We start from the raw sequence: 23,703 nt of genomic DNA on the forward strand, positions 1-23,703 counted from the left end.
GCGCGCTCCGCCCCGGTACGCGGTATCTCGCATGCTCCCCCACCCCTCCCCGACCCGCCCCGCCGCCCTCCCGGCCACAGCCTCCGCGACCTTCACGTGGATACATATTGCGCGGTGCATACGTCCGTCACCCACTAACCACTTCATAATCTGTTAACAGTTCATTGCTCATAGGCAACCGTTACTATAGATTTTTAATTTTATTGTTTAAGCTAGGACGACGATGTTGAACCAAAGTTTCCAGAACTCTTCGTTGTTTACCGGACACTTCTTGAAAGTTGGACGCGCACTATTTCTAGACTCCGCGCCGTTTCTTGGAATATTTCGCGCAATATGTATCCCGTCAGTATCTGTTTTGGAATAAAAGCTATTTTTCAATAAATGTTGCATGGTTGTCCGTAGACCTTTGATATTCTTCGTCGTTTCTCTTCTTTTTTACTTCACAATAGTTAGTCTGTCCCTCACGTACGTACACTACTGTCAGATCTTCATTTACAACTTTCCGTAATTAAGTTCCTGTTTCTTTGTAAGAAGTAGGTATTTTAGGAAGTTAGCTGTTCTATAGATAAATACTGCGTGTTTTGGGATACGGAGACTATAATTTCATATCAATTTGTGTGAGTAAACGGGACGACACTAAGATGTTGCCACTTTTTAATTTCTACTCTTTCTTGCCAGGTAGTAGAAACTACTCTACCCATTTCATAGAGTTACAATTTTACAAGCTAAACTCGCAACACTGGCCGAAAATCCTTGACCATGCAGGTGACAATTACATATGTGAATGTGTTTAGTAAAACGTCACACTTTGACGGTTACCATTAAGGCGAGATTTACTTGTATCTTTATATGAATAAACTGACAAAGCGGCTTTATAGCAATTGACAAATTGGGACATTTTTCCGAGCACACTCACATATTGCCGGGTTAGTCACGCCTGTAAACTTGTAGGTTTATGAAATAAGGACCGTTTCGTAAGAGCTTGCAACTTGCTAATGGAAGGGAATAATTCCAACTTTTGTTTTAACAGAACGTTACAAGCAATAATGAAACGGACTTAGGGATTCATTCTAATCTTAACCTGTGGTAGTAATATTTATTGAAAAAAAAATACGATTTAGATTTTAGATGATGTGATACATAGGTAGGTAGCAAACTATCCGAATGAATTTATCTGTTTTAAATGAATAACTATCTAACGAACTGATTTAAAATTGCTACAACACAATTGGAAAACATTTACATGGAATGCAAATTTGACTAAGGGGTTCGAAAATAAGACTTCCTCATCATTATTCAATCAAGAAGTTCATTGACTTGAAAGCGAATTTTCTACTTTCATCTTTTGCCATAAGTTAACAGAAGATATTAGCATAAATTTAAAATGTTTTTTTCAGTGCTCGGCGTACAGCAACATAGATTTCATTTATAAGCTTTCAGGGGGATATCAATAAATTTTAATTACCTATATTTTTACTGTGAATTTTCTTTGAAATTTATCAAAGCATTCAAAGCTCAATTTTTTTTTTTCAACATGTCGTTAAGATTTTTTGTTACTTCACGGAAAACTCGGCTAAAAGTTCTAGTTCAAAAGATAAAAGGTACCTTTGTTGTTGCCGTACCGTTTTCTGGCGACTTGCTTAAGGCCTGATTTAGACGGCGTGCGAACTCGCATGCGATTTTAGTTACATTGCGGGCTGTGGAGGTTAAATATATTCAGCACAGCCGTCAAATACCGCAATGTAGTAAAACTCGTATGCGAGTTCTCGTACCGTCTAAATGGGCCCTAACTCTCGTTCTTTAACAAGGTAAAAATGTTACATTTTTCGATCCAATTATGGTAATTTTATTCTATTATAGCAAGTCTGAATGCTTCATTTCATTTGAATCAAGTAGGCATATGTGATACCTGGACCTGCTGCGAGTAACTACATGTATTTAAGAGGCGGTAGGGACAGACTGTAAACCGACTGCAAGGACACTGTGCAGTCAGCGCGCAGTCAGACGGCTTTTCCCAAGTATTTTTCTGACTATGAATTAACAGTGAATGTGAAGTGCCGGTACACATGAACTGTAACCCGGCTGCAATTACAAATTACAAAGGAAGCTGTGCAGTCTTTGTGCATTCTGCCGCCTGGATAGCCTGCATTTTCCATAAACCTTATTGTAAACATTAAATAAATGTTACAAAGAAAAAGTGACCAAGGCCTCCAAGTGTTGGAATCGAACCAACGTACTCCGTTTACCGGATGGATGCCTGAACCACTCGGCCATCGACTTCGTGACATTTATTTAATGTTTATAACATACATAATAGTTGTGTGACTATTTAAAAAATATAAATCAAAATATTTTCTATGAAAATAATTTTATTTGTTCTTAGAACCTTATTGTAGTTGTCATATTTATGTCCCGCTTCTTGTATACTCACACTTGCCTGCAAATGAGTCTAAATCCTATTATGTGTTAGATCACCCGCTCCTTAGTTCGTCACAGATGTTTACGACGTGTTTACTGAACTGAACCGCAGTGGCCGTGGCGAGGCGAATCGCGATTACACACTACTTTACAAACAACTCTTCTGAATTAGATTTTTTTTGCTTTTTTTATGTAGTGCAGAGAAGGCTGCGTAGTGCCGTCCGTACATAACACGGACATGGATATTTAAAACAAGTGTGGACACAATATATACTACCTTTGGAATTTAAAAACAGTAAGTTTAATGTTGTATTGCAATAAGTTTGTTTTCTTTTGTACAAGTTTTTATTGCTCATTTAACAGAAAAATATTTGAAATAGTTCTAGCAAACTAAAACACAATTTAGAGTTTTTTTTTTCAGCTCAGCTCATAACAAAAATTACATTGTCAGTATTGTCACAGTATTCAACATATAACTATGTATTTACTTAATGTAGTAAATGTGTGAAGTGGGTCTAACTTTTAAGAATTGACTAGAAAAGACATAAGTATTATAAACATTGGAATTTAATTTAAAGCTTGCAAGAATTTTAACATTGGTTTCAAATACTAAATAAGTCATATAATATTTTTTTGTTTGTTTTTACATCAAAAATGCGTGGTTTAACCATCTTTCGGGTTATTCAGGCTCACGGTGTAGGTATACAGCGGCACAGGCAGCATTTGTACCTGTTAGGTAGGTATGCCACTAGCGAATCAATTCATTGCAACTCTTAGTCTCAGTCAGACTGCTTGACGTGACACAGCTATCGAATCAAAGCCACTAGCTATTCAATGCAGTGCAAGTTGCTAGCGAGGCCTAGTGCCTCTCAATCTTAGACTGCTTGAGTGACACTGTGATGTTGGCCATTGATGAAGTTTACATGCTAGTTGTCGTCGTGGTACTAAACCAAGCGTCTACAATAACTTTTTGACGTTTTAGAACACTTTATAGACTTGAGACATTGAAACGTTGGCGAAGATCAATGTTATGTTAAAATTTGAATCATTGTTGCCAAGCCAAGTAACCAAAGTAACATTTTTTTTAAAACTTCACACAGTTTTAATAAGTTACTTTTTAAGATAAGTGTTTTAATCTTTTATTTTCGTAATTGGCAATTAATCGCATGCGAATAAAATTATAGTGTAAATAATTTACTTAAGTTACTTATAAATCCAAACAAAAACCTAATCAATTTCAAGGTATTGTAAGAAATAGCTTTTAATTAAATCTAATATTCGTAAGTAATCATAAAGACCGACAAATTCTGAAAATCCCATATTCTGCTCACCTTGAGCTCAGATAGATGTAGGTTATTTATAAAGGCTATTGCGTGAAGAAAGTATTTGTTTAGGTTATTGACATTGATTAAATCATTTTAATAATTTGTCAAAAACAGCACGGCACAATATAAATAATTTTTAAGAAAAAAAAACCGCCTTCCTTTGGGGTTCTGGTGATAAATACTTTCAAATGTTGGATTATGTTATCAATTTGTCTATATATTTTTTATGTTTGTTATTCGATATCTCCGTCATTTCTGAACCAATTTTGAAATTTGGATGATTCTGAAGTACTTACAGATGAGAATGGCATTGACACGCTAAGGAGATACGTTTGCTTGATCTATGGTATATGTATATGACATCTGTGCCTCGGCTAGTATCCACGGCCACGAGTAAGCCCATAATTATAGATGAAAAAAAACTGCCCCCTGTTTGCAATTTTATGCCTATTCTTTGTTCTAATAATTTCATTTTCATTAAGGTAAAATTTGTGGGTTAAATTTCTAAAGTCCAAAGTCCAAAGTGTTTTATTTGTAAGTATATGTCAAACTGATTACAGTGGTGGTAAACAATATGATATATGTAGCACTATACTCTGCCTGATGGCGTACAAAAACTTCATTATGTCCTTACATACTAACATGCGAAATTAGCGACCAAGTGCTGGAACATCATTCCTCCGCCCCTCAGGAACCTACAAAGTGTAACAAGTTTTAAAACCAAATTTAAAGAACTTATACTCAAACACCAGCAGTCACAGGAAGTATTACGGCATGACACAAGTTATGTCTGATGTTCGATCTCTGTTACATGTTAACATATTAAATAGTGCGTACCTGTTTTTCTGTCCTTTCCTCACTATCAAATGTAATGTAAATGTTCGTGTCCTTTCATAGTTTTGATTAGTCTGTTTCTTCTGTATCATATTTGAGGTTATGTTTCTATCCTGTAATTGTCTTTAAAGCCGTGTTTTGTTCTCTTTATATCTTCCGTAGTGTGCATAATATAAACTTGATATGATCACTCCACTTAATTTTTTTACCTAAACTTTCTCCTTGGTAACGGGAAAGCTATTAGATGTACATAATTATAAGTCTCCATGTTACGTTGTGTTGTTTTCAAATCATTTATTTTCTTATACCAAATATTTATTTTACTGTTTTTTATCACTTGTTTACATTATTTAATGATTTACCACTAATATTTATAGTTGAACTATCTATGTCATAGCGTAATGTAATAATTTATTATTATTGTGCAGTACGGTATGGCCATGTTGTAAGTAACGCAAATCATGCAAATGTCAATTGATGGAATAGACAAAATGGCGCCTTCAGTAAGGACGCGTTCAACTTACAGTAGGGCCGTACCGTGCGGCTGCGTTCGTGTCTCGCAAATGGTCTCGTCGGAAGATCAGCGCTGACCTCCGGGTCGGCATTATGCTGAGACGGGACCATTTCGTGATAAACTTATCCATCCCATGTACATTTGTAGTTTTAGTCATACTTAATGCATAATGTGTAGTTTTTAAGTTTATTACGAATAAATATTTTGATTGATTGATTGATTGATTGATTGAAATTGATTTTACGTATAGGTTATGTAAATGAATTCCAAAAACTCGTAGCACTTTTTTAGATCACAATAATATGGCTGCTACGGATCGTTTCTCCACTGAAACCGCCGACCGCCATAAAACCGGTTTTTCACTTCTCATGCTCAAAATGTGCACCTTTATGTCGTGCGTAGACGACATAAAATCGCATTTTATGCTCTAGAGCATAAAAGTGAATTTTCATGTAAGCCTAAGGTAATTGGTCTCAACAGCCAAACAGTTAAAACATGTTGCATAATTTTAATGAGCAATAAATATTATTGTGTATATGACAAAACTTGTTACATTATTTTACTATTGCTACAATTTATTAAAATTCCGTATTTTATGTCATTAAATTTAGTAAATCACATAAAATAGGAGTCGATTATACAAAAATGCTCCGAAATGTTTGATTTAGCAGAAAACCAAGCGTCTGAATTTGATCACATGTTGAAAATTAAAAAAAATATTAAAAAGTTAGTTGGAGAGAATTGGTTATGTATTATGTTTTTTCGCTTTACGATAATTTTGTAGTGTAAATTGCAGTAAAAAATATTTTTTTTCCTCGCAATCGAAGTGAAAAGCAGAGTGTACAACTAGGGCATAAATGTCCATGTTTACCCTCGTCTAGGTACTTTACTAGAAATGTAATATAATTAATTATTATTAATTATTTTTATTTTTATTATTTATTTTATAATTAGATAAGCATCAGTTTAGATTTTTGTAACTAGATTTAAGAGCATGTAAGATGTATAATCTGTTGGTAATCCTAAATAAATAAAATTAAATTACTACTACCCTGGTCACTTTATACCCTTGTTGTACAATCTACTGTTTCATACAGTGCGTATGCCTTAATACGGGCTAGAAGATAAACCAGATATTATACAGTGCGTAAACGTAATAAGGGCGATAAATGAAACCAGGCATATAATTCAAAATTGTTATCATTAATTAAGAGGTGTTTTTGAGTTACTCTTAATTTTCAGCCTATAATTAATTTTAGAAAAAATTCCCAGCAGCAATGTACTGTAAACGTGGTTGCGATGACAATCAATGACAACTGTCAACGAGCGTTTAACGCGAGTGTGTTTGCATTACATTACGGGCCAAATTAATTTGTATGGATAAAAAAAATATTTCAATTTTAAATAAAAGTTATCTAATTCCATTTTTTATGTCCTATATCTACTCACCACCGTTAAGAGGTTCGCCCGTATTAGCTTTACACCCTGTATAATGTATTAGTGTTATCATGAATTAATAGGAATAGGTGTTTTTAAGCTACTCTTAATCTTCACAAAATATTTTTTTACTATGACGCCTTCCTGAAGAACTGGCCGGAGGAAACGGATAATCGGGCGTCATGGAGAGCCAGGGGAGAGGCCTTTGCCCAGCAGTGGGACACTCAAATAGGCTGAGAAAAAAGATTTTTAATTCTCTCAGCAGCAATGTACTGTAAACATGGTTTCGTTGATAGTTATGCTCGTTTTCTTTCGACCCTTTCATTGCTTAGCTTGCTTTAATTGATTAGTTTCATGTGCTCTACCATCCCTTTTTTACATAAACTGATGTTGACTACGGAACCCTAAAAAAGGCATGATTAAATGCCTTTTTTAGGGTTCCGTAGTCAACTAGGAACCCTTATAGTTGCGCCATGTCTGTCTGTCCGGCCGTCCGTCCGTCCGTCCGTCCGCGGATAATCTCTGTAACCGTTAGCACTAGAAAGCTGAAAGGTTATAGCCGTGTTTGTATGGGACATTGGCCCCAGAAGCCAAATCGATTGCCGTTTTGCCAATTTATAAACCCAAATGAAAGATGCTTTTTCATTAAAAAAAAACACCCTATTTGCTGCAGGTTTTTGAGAAAATTAAAAAAATCTAAAATTGGTTTTAATTTTTTTTTATCTAAACTACAAAACCGATTTTTTTGTAACTTACACACATTATGTAAGCAATAAAGATGCATTATTTAAAAAAAAATGGATTTCCAAATATCTTTATAAGTAGTGAAATTTTCACTTTAAAGTTTTCAAAAATTTTTTTTTTATATTTCCGTGATAGGGACACCCACCAATTTTGGTTATATTATGTATAAACTAATATTCTATAACATATATTTTTTTCAAAAACATTCACTTGGATCAACAGGGTAAAAGTACCATGTGTATGTGCAGGGAGAATTCGCCCGGTCCCGGATCTTCCGCCGCTCTGTACGAATTTGAATTTCGAACGTGACAAATTGCTCAAAAGGAATAACTCATATTTTTATTGGCTGTATGCGGCTTAGTTGGTGTCACGTCACGAAATTAAAAAATAAAAAAGGCGGGAAACGCGGCTTATTAAGGAGTTCTGTTCCGTTAAATATTAGTTTTGCAATGGAAAAAAAGGAGATTATCCGCAAAATATTCTCCAAATCTCCAAGATCGTTACATTATTACGTTCTTAGTAATATCAGCGAACGGCTACGCAAATATGCGATCGATTATATAGAAAAAAACCTGCTGTCCGTAGAGGAAAACGTAAGCACACTTCTTTTTAAGTTCTTTGTACGATAACTTATGTGTTTGTTTTATACAATAATAATATAAGTAAATTCTGAACAAATATGTAGGTACGTTAAATCAATCATAGCCATATGATTAATTTGGCGATTACACGTACCTATGTTGACTGACTTTATAGTAAGAGTAACCGAGTACCTATGTTATTAAACTTATTAACTCTCTGGTCGTTAACAGTTACAATTAATAATGATACAAATATTGCTTTTTAGGTAGAAATATTAAAAAACATATATTTCGAGCAAGTACAGCTTCCAACAAATATGCTCAGAACACTGTTTTTGGAAGTTATGTCGTTTGGCGATGTGTTTCTGGAAGAAGAAGGAATTGTTTTGCTTGACCAATGCTCGCATTGCAAGTTTCATCGACAGAGTGATGGTTATAGACGCTATATTGTGGAATACAAAGAATTATTTTGTCAGTTCTGTGCAGGAAAGTTGTTTTATGTAGAGGACAATATTTAATGCGTAGGAAAATAGATAGGATACCTGTTAATTTGTAATTCAAGTACTTCAGTATATATGCTATCACTCAAGTAGAGGTGTTGTGTTTGTTTGAATAATAATTTAACATAATAATCTATTTAAATGTCGACAATTAATCGTAGATGCGACAGCTGTAAGAAACAATACTGTAAAATATCAGGTAAGAAGAAAATGTTACATACACCTGCAGACGTCGATTTCTTTTCTATTTCATTAGTACAGAGTTTCAGTATTGGTGATTCTATTTGTGGATCCTGTCGAACTAAAGCCTATCGTAAAAAAACACCAGTGGTCGATGCGAATACAGACCTTGAAATCAGCAGCGAAGATGAAGACCCAACCTTCTCTGTTCATCTGAATAATCCCATTTGTGTTGAATCCGTTGAGTTACCAATCCAAAGAACTATATCTACACACCGCTGTTGTTGTATTTGCTCTAACTTGGTAAACCTACAAAAAATACCTAAAAAAGCTAGACTACAGGCATACATTCAGAGAAAAATATATATACCTACAGATAACAGATGTTGTCCTTCACACATCATAAATGGCCAGTTTTATCAGGACGATTTAAATAAGATTGTAATTTATTCGAACACATCCACAATTAATGTATTAGAGATATCGGAACTCTTTGAGTCTTTGGCTGTTCAAACGCAATTAAATGTATTTGATAAGATACAAAGTAGAGCACTCGCAGATAATGATTTAAAAGTTTTAACAGGCTTTACATGGAACGAAATTGATGTCATTCGAAATAAATTGGTTAGCTTACGAAACAGCATGCAGCGTAGTACTTTACAAGCAATTATAGTTTTTTTAGTAAAATTACGTACTGGTAGTAGCAATAAATTAATTTCAACAATGTTACAGCTCTCGAGAGAACAAGCTGTTTCCGATTACGTAGCGAGCGTAATTCAGTCATTTGAAACAGATGTCCTTCCGTATGAGTTTGGGATAAATACACTTAGCAGACAATGGTTAATTGAGAACCGCACAACCGATCTTGCCATTAAAATATTTAAAGCCACAAATACCTTGATTCTAATTTTTGATGGTACCTATGCTTACCATCAAAAGAGTAATAATAACGAGTACCAACGCAAGTCATACTCTGGCCAGAAAAAGACCCATTTATGTAAACCATTTACAATCTGTACGTCAGATGGCTTCATTGTGGACATGTTGGGGCCTTACCATGCGAATGAAAATGATGCTAGTATAATGCGTAAAATCATTGATAGCATGAGTAACCTTGTACAAAGTGACGACATATTTGTTCTCGATAGAGGATTTCGGGATGTCGTTCCTTTGCTGGAATCAAAAGGATTTAAAGTTATGATGCCCCCAATCAAAGGTAAAAGGAAACAATTAACAGCTCAAGAGGCTAACGAGTCCCGAAGTGTTACTAAAATTCGTTGGGTTGTAGAAGCAAAACACGGTGCCCTAAAACAAAGATATAAACTGCTTGACCAAACATTAGACAACAAAATGCTTCCCAAAATAAAAAGCTTATATAGAATTGCTTCATATCTATTAAATCTTTTTGGCAAGCCGTTAACTTCTGACATTCACATGTCTAATGAGATTTACGAACAAATGATATCGAAAAACTATTCAGAAAACCTTTTAGCAGCGGAAGTAGAACAAAAAGGCTGGTTGCGAAAGAAACTACCCTTCCAAATGTTCTCATCCAATAACATTACCGATTTCCCCCAATTATCAGAGCCTGAATTAAAGTTATTGTTCACTGGTAGCTACCAGTTAGGACAAGCAATTTCATATTTAGCTGAGCTTTTAGATGAAAACGGTACTTTCAAAATGGCATACGTTAAAGATCAAACGAAGTTGTTAAAAATACAGGTTCAGTCACGACACATTTCTAAAAAGGTGTACAGATGTTTTTTAAAATATGATCCTGAAGCTGAAGGCATTCACACAATACAACAGTATTGTTGTGAATGTGCCAATGGCTTGAGAACTGTGGGCTGTTGTTCGCATGTGGCGGCTGTGATTTACTATCTGTCACACGGCAGATATTTATCTAAAATTCCACGCCCCAATGAAAGGCTCAGTTCCCTTTTCCAAAATGAAGGCTTAATTGTAACGATTGACACGGATAGTGATGACGATTAGTATTAATTAATACATCTGGCGACATTAATCTATGTTGTACGTTGTACCATACCATCAACCACAAACTTAACTGAACTGACCATCGGTAGACCTAATTAACATTGACATAGTAAGACCTACTGATGGCCAGTTAGATGTGTTCCTGTTTGTAATATAGACATTTTATTTTGACGATGCTCTTATGTTATTTTTATTAGATTCTTGTAGTTAGCCATATCAAGTCCAATAAATGTATGGTATATCATAAGTCTGTTTCATTTTGGTAATGTTGATCCAAGTGAATGTTTTTGAAAAAAATATATGTTATAGAATATTAGTTTATACATAATATAACCAAAATTGGTGGGTGTCCCTATCACGGAAATATAAAAAAAAAATTTTTGAAAACTTTAAAGTAAAAATTTCACTACTTATAAAGATATTTGGAAATCCATTTTTTTTTAAATAATGCATCTTGATTGCTTACATAATGTGTGTAAGTTACAAAAAAATCGGTTTTGTAGTTTAGATAAAAAAAAATTAAAACCAATTTTCGATTTTTTTAATTTTCTCAAAAACCTGCAGCAATTAGGGTGTTTTTTTTTTATGAAAAAGCATCTTTCATTTGGGTTTATAAATTGGCAAAACGGCAATCGATTTGGCTTCTGGGGCCAATGTCCCATACAAACACGGCTATACCCTTTGGTACCAATATCTATATCAATCACGCCGACAAAGTGCAAAAATAGAAAATGGAAAAAAATGTTTTATTAGGGTTTTATAGGGTAGGGTATGTGGGGGGGGCCACATGTAAAGTGAGGGCTGATATTTTTTTCATTCCAACCCCAACGTGTGATATATTGTTGGATAGGTATTTAAAAATGAATAAGGGTTTACTAAGATCGTTTTTTGATAATATTAATATTTTCGGAAATAATCGCTCCTAAAGGCAAAAAAAATGGTTAAAAAAATATGAAAAAAATCACAAAAGTAGAACTTTATAAAGACTTTCTAGGAAAATTGTTTTGAACTTGATAGGTTCAGTAGTTTTTGAGAAAAATACGGAAAACTACGGAACCCTACACTGAGCGTGGCCCGACACGCTCTTGGCCGGTTTTTACTATTGCAAATATTAGGAGCATGAAACACATTTTAAACAAAATTCATAATACCTACTACCTAGTACCTACGTAACTGCATATTCGAAAAACTAATTGAAAACTGAAGTGCATGAGCTATGCTCAAAAAACAGCGAGTTGTGTAAAAATAGTTCCCATAATTTCAATATCCATGGATAAAAAAGAGTCGTTACATTCGTATGGATAATCGATAGGCTCCATCTTCTTAACACGCGCAGGCCTTCGTCACTCGCCCGCGGTAGCGCGTTAAGTACCTACACGCTACCCGTTCATTCGAATGAACAAGTGGCCGAGGGTCGCCAAGCGCCCGCCTGTGTTCTGTAGTCGCGTGGCACGTATTCTTCTGAGTTTTACGTAGGAACTTATTAGTATTAGTTAAATAAAGCGTAGATATTTGTCGCTTTGCGGGCAAGTGAAGGATCTGTTACGTTAGTAACTTATGAATAATCTTTGACACGCGTTATTACACGTTTACGACATAAACCGCTATCGCAACAGGAAATAATTACACGGAAATTGTTATCGGGTACACGGAACTCGAAGTAAATCGTTATAATTTCCTGTTTACTTCGAAGTTTAATGGACGACTTATTCTGATTATCCCCAGGGTAGCCAACACAATCGCTTAAAACGCTCCGTAAGCGTATCGTAGCTAGCTTTCCCTAATCGTTCTTCTGTAATACCGCGAGAGAACCAGTTGAGTTTCGATTTTCGATCGCCATGTAGCATCAATGAAATGAAATGAAATATGAAATGAAATATTTATTTCCAAGTAGGCATATTACAATTGCGCATATGAACGTCAATGATTTTCACGTCGGCTAGGCCAAGTCGGGAAAGCGCGAGTGCTGGCCCAGTAGCCGAATGGCATTTCTACGACGCGAAACGCCGCGAAAGGTAGTTTGTCTCTGTCACGCCAATACGCAAGAGCGATAGAGATAGATATCTACGAGCATTTAGTTCCGTGAGCATTTCGTGAGCGTTTGTGGATTCGGCTACGCACGCTGGGACCTTTCAATTCAAACGATACTTACAGAAGTTCACTTCGTTCGTTAATAGGTCTAATATATAATCACGAAACAATTATTAGTAGCCTACAATATGATTTATTTGCACCCTATTATCTTACGTAGTACCAAATGAGGATATACACAACACATCTTAGAAACTTAGTTTTCAGCCAACACTGAAATCCACTCGTGTCGATAACGAGCAAAAACACTCCCTTCGATCCTGTTTAAATTTATCGCCACGCGGTTTGATTTTCCTCTTTTCCGCACTCGTATCATAATGTATTGTACAATATTGTATAGTGTAGTAAAAGAGACGTCAGTATGAGTGACGATTTAGGTTTGCATTTCTTTTCAAATTAAAATCGGATTTTAATTTGTCAAACAGGCAGACGGCACATACGTGCCTCGTAGTAGGATGTAATATCACGGGCACATCACGGGGGATATTGCAAACGGCACCGTAAAGTGCACTAACGGCCCACACTGAGAGAAAATACAACCAGTTTTCATGTTCGTTCAACAAGTTTTTTGGTTAAAATAGCGCCTACGTGCTCTTTGGTTCAAACAACAAGCTACTTGTCATTTGAATCGGCAATATATTTGAATCAACAAGTCGATTTTATAAAAACAACCTGTCACATATTGTTTTAAACATACGTTTGGCTGATTCAAACGGATAAACCGCAACAAGTCGAACTTGTTAAATTCACAATGCAAATTTCTCTCAGTGCAGGGTACGTAGTCAAATGCACAAACGCTTACGAAAGTATCGTTATAACTTAGCTAGCGTTTCCTACTGGCCGGGCAGACACAGACTGCGGTACTATCGGCCCCAAGCGTCAAAGATTATCATTTCGGCTAGGCCGGCAGGATTACATTCCGTCGATACATCACTTCTTAGATTGGATTTTCGTCTATAATGTAACTAACTCAGTTAAAAGATATTGCGAAAAAATCTCTAAAATCGTTAAAGATTTTTTCGCAATATCTTTTAACTGAGTTGTTCTTAATGGACATTTTTTTTCCGTTAAATCTAGTTAATAACACTAGTATAAGTATTTAACTGGTTTTCCCAAATTGAAAGGGGGACTCCTTTCCATTTTAGCATTTTCGCTCCCGTAGCGTCTTAATTCATATAGGGTGAACAACTTTAATAGGAACTTCACTAGTCAGGGAATCCTATTATTCCGCCGAATGAAAATAAATGACGTCGACGGAAACCCAAACGCCTCAGTGAGTATGACTGAGGCAAATCCTCGTACATACAGGGTGGAAAAAAGAATGGACCGGATTCCCAGAGGGAAGGCCCTCAATACCTTAAGTTGAAACTTAATTTAAAAAAAAAACATTCATTCAAAAAAATAACAAAATTGCATGCAAGATTGTTATTTAATTCGCTTGTCGTGGCTAGGAATCGTTCCGACTAAAATTATACTTACGAAATATTTTATTTTCAGGACATTATGTTCATAAGAGTATTTTTAAAAGTAATGTCAGCTCAGCTGTAAATATTTAACTTTAGTTAATCTTACTCCATAAAACATTACAAATTACAATAACACATTCATATCTGTTAGAGGATAATACAGCGATTGTTTTTTTTTTATATTTTTAGTCGCTAAGATTCCCAAGCGAGACAAGCGAATTCAATAAATGTGTAAGAATACTTAAGAGCCCGTCACGATGGGTAAAAATTCAGTATCTGTCAAATTACCCCATTTACACACACTAACGCACGTCACACTCACCAACATACTTTTCGCACACTACCGCAATTTACTGGAAGAGGTCAGTGACCTAAGTGAGAGGAACTTAAGACAGGTCTATAGTTTCAACTGAAGATCAGTTGTAACGTTAAAATCCCATCAAAACCAAAAAAGGGAAATATGAGCCAAGTTCAATATTATATATGCCTTGGTTGTTGGCGTCAACGACAAAAGCAGTGAGATCTAAACGGGTGCCAAGTTCAATGGCAGTCCTCAAAATGTTTTATGACAATTGATGACATAAAATATCATTTCTTACAACTTTTATAATAGAATAGAATAGAATATAATTAATTTATTCGTTAACACACACACAAAATAAACGTTACAAATAATAAGACATAAACAAGAAGGAGATCCAACGAAATGGTCTAATCTTCCGATCAGACCATCCGGTGAAACAAACACGACAGGCACATAATATGTATGTCACAAATATCAATATAAGAGCCAAATTTAAGACGTTTATGTGAAATAGTTTTTGTTGTGAGGACGCCCATAGAGGCTCCAAATAGTTCGTGTAATATTACACACGATGTTGTCTGCCAGTTCGGTTACTTGAACTTGGCTTGACACGCTGCCACGTGTTTAGATTGCGGACAGTGTCAATTTAGTGTTACCATCTCACACGAATTGACTCCGATTATTTTTCAAAATAAATTTGTGCAAACACCATATAAAATCAAAACAACTCTGGTGTAAAAAAACAGTGCTTCGTTTATTCTAATTATAAATGGTTAAACCCTTTTCCGAATGAATTAAAATAATTCACTGTTCCTGATCGGTTTAGCCATTATAACATCCGTTATAAATGCACTGAGACAAAGGTTGAGGTTATGTATGAACAGAGGTTGACAGTCAGTTTACATGTAAAATTGTTGCCATATATAGAATTCTTCATTAAAATAATAATAAGGGATTTTAATCTTCTCTACGATGGCGAATCAGGTGCCCATCTACCGAGTGGCAAGTCACCGCCTGCCTAGATAACTTGTGCCAACAATGTTATGGCAGGTGTCCGATTTCTTTCTGCAATAGCCCAATCTTTTTTCCACCCAAACTTAAACCATAGACCAGTATTCTATCCATATTATTTACAATAGTTTCCAATGCCTGTTGAAACCGATTCACGGGTATCTATTCTTGTACCTGTGAATGGGTTCCAGCAGGCGTTCTACATGACATCAAATATCTCCAAACGGCCTCTACGTGTTGGATCTATATCCCCACGCACGCCTTATAAATGACCGGGCTCGAAAGACCCGAGACTTTAAAAACGGAGAAACACATAATAATAATCGCCCCCGAGTAATGCGCTTTGTGAACCAGGCGTTCGCGGGGACGGGCATCAGGCCCCGCGACTATTTGGCCAATGTCACAGAGCGCATCGACTTCCTGAAGCAGAAAGTCTATGCATGGGCAAGCCGTATTCGCCGCTACAGAAAGCGTGTGGACCGATTCAAGCAGAATCGTCTTTTTCAAAGCGACCAAAGGAAAGTATACCGAAGGTGGGAGGAAACCGATCCTCGTGTGTCCGACGTGCGGCTACCGGATGCTACTGCCATGTCTGATTTCTGGCGTAGCATCTGGTCGGTGCCCGTTGAGCACACGGAGGGCGAGTGGATGGCCGTTGTCGAACGTGAGTGCGAGAACATCGAGCCTATGGGGGCTATCACCATCAGCCCCGACGACGTAAGTTGTGCTACCCGTACGGCCCAGAACTGGAAAAGTCCTGGACCGGACGGATTGCACAACTTCTGGCTAAAATGGTTTCGATGCTCGCACTCGCGTTTGGCAACGCAATTTCAACAAGCCCTCGATCTTGGTTCTCTCCCACCTTCCCTAACAACTGGTGTTACTTTCCTGCTCTATAAGTCCGGTAGTACCACGGAAGCAAAAAACTACAGACCCATTACGTGCTTGCCTATACTTTACAAGCTCCTTACATCCATTTTGAGAGCAAAAATTAACGCGCATATTGTCGCTAACAACATTCTGGCTCCCGCTCAAAATGGATGTAGGGTTGGGTCCCGTGGTACTAAAGAGCTCCTCCTCATAGACATGACCATCTGCCAACAAGTTCGGCGGAACAGGGGAGCCATCTCGGCCGCTTGGATTGACTATAAGAAGGCCTATGATTCGGTGCCTCATTCATGGCTGAGAAGGGTATTGGAGCTGTATAAACTTGATGCAGCTTTAATATCCTTCCTGGCTGCATGTATGAGGCAGTGGACCACAGTCCTTCGTCAACCAGGAGGCAGGGATGACCCCCTGGCCCGCAGGACTTCATAAGGATTGAGCGAGGAATATTCCAGGGTGACAGTTTGAGTCCATTATGGTTCTGCCTAGCTCTGAATCCCCTCAGCACGCTGCTGAAGGATTCTGGGCTAGGTTGCCGGCTTCGGAGAGAGGGTGAAGTCATCTCTCACCTTCTGTACATGGACGATCTCAAACTATTTGCACCGAACGCCCAAGACCTGATGGTGCTATTGAAAACCACAGAAGTTTTCAGTACCGCCATCAGAATGGAGTTTGGTGTCGATAAGTGTGCGGTTATGCATGTACAGCGGGGGAGGTTGTAAATTCAGAAAATTTACAACTTTATGAGACGATGTCGTTCAGATCTATCTCTGAATCAGAAACCTATAAGTACCTTGGTATGTCACAGTCGTTGGGTATTGAGGATGTTGGCATTAGACGGTCGGTGAAGGAGCGCTTTTTCAGTCGGCTCACAAAAGTCCTTAACAGTCTTTTGTCAGGAGGCAACAAAGTGCGCGCCTTTAACGCCTGGGTAATGCCTCTACTCACATACTCCTTTGGCATACTACGGTGGACCCAGACTGAGCTGGACGCCCTGGATCGGAGGGTCCGTTCACTGCTTACCACACATCGTATGTTACACCCGCGCTCGTCTGTTATGAGATTGTACATCCCACGGAAGTGCGGAGGTCGAGGCTTCCTAAACGCCAAAGATCTCCACAACCGTGAGGTGTACAATCTCAGGAATTACTTCCTTAACAACGAGTGTGGGATGCATCGTGATGTGGTGGCAGTTGACGGAAACCTCACGCCGCTCTCCTTGGCGAAAGAGAACTGGCGCAAACCTGTGGTACTAAGTACTGCGGACCGCAAGGCGGTATGGGAGAGCAAGCAGCTACACGGGCGGTTCTACAAGGCCCTCACGGGACCCGATGTAGACCTGCTCGCATCGGTGAACTGGTTACGATTCGGGGACCTCTTCGGAGAAACCGAGGGTTTTGCCTGTGCAATTGCGGACGAAGTTATGATGACGAACAACTACCGGAAATATATCCTGAAGGACGGTACGGTCGACATTTGTCGGGCATGCCGCCGTCCCGGAGAGTCACTCAGGCATATCATTTCCGGTTGTTCTCATCTTGCTAACGGCGAATACCTGCACAGACATAATCTCGTAGCCAGGATTATTCACCAGCAACTTGCTCTTCAATACGGCCTTGTGGACCGCGAAGTACCGTACTACAAGTACTTGCCTGCGCCAGTTCTTGAAAATGGTCGTGCCACGCTCTATTGGGATCGATCTATTATCACTGACAGGACTATTGTAGCCAATAAGCCTGACATTGTGATAATAGATCGACCGCAACGCCGGGCCGTGCTCGTTGACATCACCATCCCCCATGATGAGAATCTCGTGAAAGCCGAGAAGGACAAGTCCAGTAAGTACCTAGACTTGGCTCACGAGATAACCGCCATGTGGGATGTTGATTCAACGATCATTGTTCCGATAGTCGTTTCAGCGAACGGTCTCATAGCGAAGAGTCTCGATCAACATCTTAAGAGACTCTCGCTAGGTGGCTGGATCAAGGGCCAGATGCAGAAGGCGGTGATCTTGGACACGGCGCGGATAGTCCGACGGTTCCTCTCTCTGCAGCCCTAACCACCGGCAGCTTGGGCCCTGCCCCGCTGCTGGCGGCACCCTAGGTTAGGTTTTTTTATAATGTGTTTATATGTTTTTTATATTGTTTTGTATGTGTTTTTGTATTTTACTTTTATATTCATATTATAAAAAGCTTAACCTAAGAAGCAAAATAAATAAAGGAAATAATAATAATAATTCTTTATTTCATAATATGTTACATAAGTATGTAATTATTAGACATAAGACTAAATTCTACAATTATAGTAGTAAAAAACTATTAAGAGCGCTATGACAAAAAAAGGCGATATATTGTAAAATGCACAATATTTATCGACAAAATTGTACACTTTACTCATACTAAAAGACAGTGAAAGTACTTGTTTCAGTTAGAACATCTTATTAACTGTCGGTTAAATAAAAAACATATGAAAAAAAAAGCTTTTTCAATTAGTAATGATTGTTTTTCTGATGCTCGTTTAGGAAAAACCGCGTGAAGCACAGAATTCGGAGCTCTTATTATGTACAATTTGATAAGATCACTCTCATAAATGAGGTAAATTTAAGTTCCAAATATCTTGTACTTAAGGCCCATTAAACAATATTTATCATTTAATCCTTTGAAATTGAGAAATTGAAAGTAAAACGAACTCAATTTTGTCTTGAAAATACATCGAAACAAGTGATCATTTCTCCGAAAATCTACATGTTATCGAAGTTATTTTAGTATATAAATAATCTGCACAATGTGCTTAAACTGCTGTTATCCATTTGTCGTTATAATATTTTATCATGATTTTTTACCAATTTTTTGAAAACTAGCCTTCCTGTCGCTATTTTACCGGCGACGGACGCCTGCGATTTCAGTGCCGCGCCGGAGCTCGAGCAGGTAAGACGTATGTCACTTTGGTCTCCGAGTTTTCATCGCAAACGTCGAGAATATTTATTGTTGTGTGGGTCGGACGCCTTGTTTCTACACGGGCTATCCTCGCATTGTGTGTGTGTAAACAGCGACCAACGAATTTGATCCTAGATCCGTAAATATTTGCTTTTGTAATACTTTGTTATGTTTGAATGTTAAAGTATTACAACGTTGTGATGATAAAAATGTGAAAATTACAATACGGTCAAGATGATAAGACACATCAAGATGGTACTCGGGATCTGATGATGGAGCCAGAAGGTGGTCACCAGTACCAGTGAACCATGTAAGTAAACGACTTCGTGTTTAGGCTCGTTGGGTTCGTCTCAACAAGACCTTTGACAAGCGGTGGTACTCAGGGTCTGATGATGGAGCCAGATGGTGGTCACCAGTACCAATGAACCATATAACTAAACCCAGAGATGGGGAAATCGTAATCGATTCCGGATTACACGATTACTTGATTTTACTTTGTAATCTGACACTACTGGGTGTCAGATTACTTGTAATGTAATCAAGTGAAACGGTAAATTACCATTACATGTAAAGGAATCACTAATCATCTATACAATCATTACTATTACCAATAACTCGGAATCATAGTCGATTCAAAATAACTGAAATTATTGACTTGATTACTTTCAGATTACGAATATGTAGTACCTCAGATTGCCGACTGTCACTTTGACACAAAAGTCATCATGGGTGTCGTAAAATAGGTTTTAGGGGGTGCTGATTCCAAAATTAATGACCAATGTGGAATCTGACATTGCTGACTGTCACTTTGACACAAAAGTCGTCATGGGTGTCGTAAAATAGGTTTTAGGGGGTGCTGATTCCAAAATTAATGACCAATGTTCAATCTGACATTGCTGACTGTCACTCTGACACAAAAGTCGTCATGGGTGTCGTAAAATAGGTTTTAGGGGGTGCTGATTACAAAATGAATGACCAATTTGGAATCTGACAGAGCTGACTGTCACTTTGACACAAAAGTCGTCATGGGTGTCGTAAAATAGGTTTTAGGGGGTGCTGATTCCAAAATTAATGACCAATGTGGAATCTGACATTGCTGACTGTCACTTTGACACAAAAGTCGTCATGGGTGTCGTAAAATAGGTTTTAGGAGGTGCTGATTCCAAAATTAATGACCAATGTTCAATCTGACATTGCTGACTGTCACTTTGACACAAAAGTCGTCATGGATGTCGTCAAATAGGTTTGCGGGGGTGCTGATTCCAAAATTAATGAACAATGTGGAATCTGACATTGCTGACTGTCACTTTGACACAAAAGTCGTCATGGGTGTCGTAAAATTGGTTTTAGGGGGTGCTGATTCCAAAAATAATGACCAATGTGGAATCTAACATTGCTGACTGCCACTTTGACACAAAAGTCATCATGGGTGTCGTAAAATAGGTTTTAGGGGGTGCTGATTCCAAAAATAATGACTAATGTGGAATCTAACATTGCTGACTGTCACTCTGACACAAAAGTCGTCATGGGTGTCGTAAAATAGGTTTTAGGGGGTGCTGATTCCAAAATTAATGACCAATTTGGAATCTGACATTGCTGACTGTCACTTTGACACAAAAGTCGTCATGGGTGTCGTAAAATAGGTTTTAGGGGTGCTGATTCCAAAATTAATGACCAATGTGGAATCTGACATTGCTGACTGTCACTTTGACACAAAAGTCGTCATGGGTGTCGTAAAATAGGTTTTAGGGGGTGCTGATTCCAAAATTAATGACCAATGTTCAATCTGACATTGCTGACTGTCACTCTGACACAAAAGTCGTCATGGGTGTCGTAAAATAGGTTTTAGGGGGTGCTGATTCCAAAATTAATGACCAATGTTCTATCTGACATTTCTGACTGTCACTTTGACACAAAAGTCGTCATGGGTGTCGTAAAATAGGTTTTAGGGGGTGTTGATTCCAAAATTAGTGACCAATTTGGAATCTGACATTGCTGACTGTCACTTTGACACAAAAGTCGTCATGGGTGTCGTCAAATAGGTATCCGGAGGTGTTTGAAAACTAATGACCAATTTGGAATCTGACACTGTTGACTGTCACTTTGACACAAAAGTGATCATGGGTGTCTTCAAATAGGTTTTCATGGGTACTGATCTCAATATTAATGATCAATTTGGAATCTGACATTGCTGACTGTCACTTTGACATAAAAGTCGTTATGGGTGTCGTCAAATAGGTTTCCAGGGGTACTGTGCAATGTCAGGTTCCAAATCGGTCATAACTTTTTAAATCATTTCATTAATTTTGGAATCAGTACCCCCTAAAAACTATTTGACTACACCCATGATTCCTTTTGTGTCAAAATGACAATTAGCACTGTGAGATTCCAAAATAGTCGTTAATTTTGGAATCAGCACCCCCGGAAACCTTTTTGACGACACCCATGACGACTTTTGTGTCAAAGTGACAGTCAGCAATGTCAAGATTCCAAATCGGTCATTAATTTTCAAATCAGCACCTCCGGAAACCTATTTGACGACACCCATGATGACTTTTGTGTCAAAGTGACAGTCAGCAATGTTAGATTCCACATTAGTCATTATTTTTGGAATCAGCACCCCTAAAACCTATTTTACGACACCCATGATGACTTTTGTGTCAAAGTGGCAGTCAGCAATGTTAGATTCCACATTGGTCATTATTTTTGGAATCAGCACCCCTAAAACCAATTTTACGACACCCATGACGACTTTTGTGTCAAAGTGACAGTCAGCAATGTCAGATTCCACATTGTTCATTAATTTTGGAATCAGCACCCCCGCAAACCTATTTGACGACATCCATGACGACTTTTGTGTCAAAGTGACAGTCAGCAATGTCAGATTCCACATTGGTCATTAATTTTGGAATCAGCACCCCCTAAAACCAATTTTACGACACCCATGACGACTTTTGTGTCAAAGTGACAGTCAGCAATGTCAGATTCCACATTGTTCATTAATTTTGGAATCAGCATCCCCTAAAACCTATTTTACGACACCCATGACGACTTTTGTGTCAAAGTGACAGTCAGCAATGTCAGATTCCACATTGTTCATTAATTTTGGAATCAGCACCCCCGCAAACCTATTTGATGACACCCATGACGACTTTTGTGTCAAAGTGACAGTCAGCAATGTCAGATTCCACATTGGTCATTAATTTTGGAATCAGCACCCCCTAAAACCAATTTTACGACACCCATGACGACTTTTGTGTCAAAGTGACAGTCAGCAATGTCAGATTCCACATTGTTCATTAATTTTGGAATCAGCACCCCCGCAAACCTATTTGACGACACCCATGACGACTTTTGTGTCAAAGTGACAGTCAGCAATGTCAGATTCCACATTGGTCATTAATTTTGGAATCAGCACCCCCTAAAACCTATTTTACGACACCCATGATGACTTTTGTGTCAAAGTGACAGTCAGCAATGTCAGATTCCAAATCGGTCATTAATTTTTAAATCAGCACACCCGAAAACCTATACTAGTGGTATATGCACTTGAAATGTGAAAGTGAAAATGCTAGAATGACATGTAAACCACGAAGTTGTATAGTCATATTGTTCATTGGTATTGGTGACCACCATCTGGCTCCATCATCAGACCCTGAGCACCACCTTGAAGTAATTAGAATTGTATTTGTCTTATTTTATCATCATATTAATATATACTTTACTCTAATACTTATCATATAACAAAAGCAAATATTTGGGATGGGATCTACTTTTATAATTATTACTTTAATTTTTTAAATAAATTTTAACATAATTGATATTATTTCGCGCTATATTCTCGTATTTTCGTACAAAATAATGTTTATTAGAAACCAAAAGTTTATATCGAGATAGTAGATTGTGGTTGTTATCAAAATTCCATAGAAAGGATCAAGATTGTTTTTTCCATTATTGTAGTGCGAGCGAGTGATAAGACGTGCTAGAAAGGGTCGGCATATTGGGCTCGCGCGGCGGGTAAAATACCTAATTTCGCCCGACGCCGAAATGTTATAACGCTCTTAAGTTTACTATTAGGTTTAGTTGTTACATTCGATTTCGTCTATACTCGTATTTAACGTTATTTTTATGCGTAGGTATTATTTTAGTAGGTAGTTTGGCAAATAGATTATCTAATATCGAATGTGTCAACGTTAAACAAGCTTAACAAATCACTTTGATATGTCACTTACATTATTTGTTTGTAATTTACATTCTTTATGTAATAATTTTCAAAATTTAGTTAAAGTTGTCTGAATCTAAGGTTACGTGCCCCGTGTGCAAACACCATTTAAAAATTATATTGAACGTAAGAAGGTAAGTCATACAGAACAATTTTGTGATAAGATAATATATTATTACAATTAATAATTTCGCCATTTACGTAAATAATCGTTTATAGAATATAATTATAATGATTAGTTCTGTTAGTTTTTTCATACG

At 37.5% G+C, this 23,703-nt stretch overlaps 1 protein-coding gene across 1 annotated transcript in view; it reads left to right on the forward strand.

Moving 5' to 3' along the window:
- Positions 1-23,703, forward strand: part of LOC125224657 — a 58,570-nt gene continuing 34,867 nt past the window's right edge. The window contains 1 exon segment of the mRNA XM_048128084.1: positions 1-15. The gene's annotated coding sequence lies outside the window, so the exon portion shown is untranslated.

The sequence above is a fragment of the Leguminivora glycinivorella genome, chromosome 3 (genome assembly GCF_023078275.1).
Source record: "Leguminivora glycinivorella isolate SPB_JAAS2020 chromosome 3, LegGlyc_1.1, whole genome shotgun sequence".
Taxonomy (NCBI): Eukaryota; Metazoa; Arthropoda; class Insecta; order Lepidoptera; family Tortricidae; genus Leguminivora; species Leguminivora glycinivorella.